We start from the raw sequence: 1,852 nt of genomic DNA on the forward strand, positions 1-1,852 counted from the left end.
TGCCCTGTCATAGACCAGACATTTGTGGGCAGCTTGTCTGTTCCTCATTTCAGCATACATCACACCATTGTTTCCAAAGTAAAGTTGCAAGTTCCAAAGTAAACTTTTCATCAACTCAGATGTTTGTTTGGTGGTTCAAAGCAGTCTAGCAACTGTTTGGAGTATGGGAGTCTGTCCACCTGAAACAGCCACCGATGAGCAGTGGATCTCTACCAGCCTTCCCCCTCAAAGCATAGTGGCCACGTGAAGAAGGCTTGGTAGCTTCTTCCGTGCCACCAGCAACAGCATACTACAGACTGGACCTGACCTGGCAGAGGTCTCAGGAGAAACAGGTGCTCCTCAGGACACAGGGAGCATGTGAAAGACTCAAATGGGGAGGCTATAGCTTACCCCTGCCTAGCTTCTTGTGTAGGGTGGTCTCTGGGTGGAACCTGGCATTGCATCCACTAGACTGTGTGCTTAGCCTGGGAGATGAACCATGATGAGCTCAGGACCAGTGCCAAGAGATCGTCTATTCAACTCTCCTGAGTGTGGGTAGGGCTTTAGGTGGGGGGAGCAGGTTCCTCAGACCCGTCTTCCTACCAAGGATACAGCTGTAGTGGCATTTGCACTCTAGGATCTACTCTATGTGACCTTTTGCTTGACCCTGCTTGTCTGGGGCCACAGGTCAGGCAGGTCTAGGCTGCAGCAGGCTCAGGCTGGAATGCAGACAGGAGTAGTGTGCTGGAAGTTCTGGCTCGCTGACACCAGATCGGGAGCCTCCCTCTGCTGCCTGGCCTCTCCCCTTCCCTGTTTCCTGCTTCAGGCAAGAATATGGTCTGTTGGGTGGTGGTGGCACCTGCTTTTAATCTCAGCACTTGGGAGGCAGAAGCAGGCAGATCTCCGAGTTTGAGGTCAGCTTGGTCTATAGGGTGAGTTCCAGGACAGCCAATGCTACACAGAGAAACCCTGTCTTGAAAAACCACACACACACACACACACACACACACACACACACACACACACCAAGAATATGGTCTTACTTGCTCTTCCAGCACAGGACTTCCATGTCCCTTTTTAGTCTGCCCCAGAAGAAATAGTGAGCACTGAACCTAGTTCAGGAGCCAGCCAGAGAGAAAGCTGAGCCCATCCCAAATGTCTTCTTCAATATGGTATAAAGACCCTCATAATCTATGGTGTCCCCATCTTGTCACCCAATTCTACCCATAGTTCTGATCCTTGCAAACATTTCCAGCCCCAGGAACTCAGAACATGTGGTCTGCCTGGGTAACTAGGACTTTGGAAGTGGTCACTATCTGCTCAGGAGCCAGAGCAGTAGCTGGGCTGGGCTGTGGAAGCATCCCTGCCCCAGTGTCCAAGTTGGAGGCTCATAAACAGGCTTCACACCCACTATAGGAGGAGAGGGACAGCCCCTACCATTCAATGCCCATATCCACCCTGGGGCTGGCAAAGTTTTCTAGGGAAAACTCCCTGAGCCTGGCCAACCCAGAAGTCATAGACTTGACCCAGGAGTCCAGGACTCGCCCCCACAAGTTCTCAGCAAACCTGACTGGCGGGTCTAGCTTGTCCTGGCATCCTCAGTTCCTGCTGCTGGTGGCACACAGGCCAAACAAGGAAAGCCAGGGAAGAAGGGTCCAGATAAAAACCCAGGCCAGGGCTGAGCTGGCAAGCCTCACCAGGCTAGGGGTTACAAATAAATACCCCTAGGAAGTCAGAACACGGGACCCTGGGAGCCCCAGCTTTGGACCCTACTGAGTACTGGCCTCTAAAAACACTGCTTTCTCAGGAACCCAGCCCTCAAGTTCTGAACTGCAGACACTGCCCAGTGGCACAACGTCAGAACATACTTAAG

This window comes from Peromyscus eremicus, chromosome 1 (genome assembly GCF_949786415.1).
Source record: "Peromyscus eremicus chromosome 1, PerEre_H2_v1, whole genome shotgun sequence".
NCBI classification, from domain to species: domain Eukaryota; kingdom Metazoa; phylum Chordata; class Mammalia; order Rodentia; family Cricetidae; genus Peromyscus; species Peromyscus eremicus.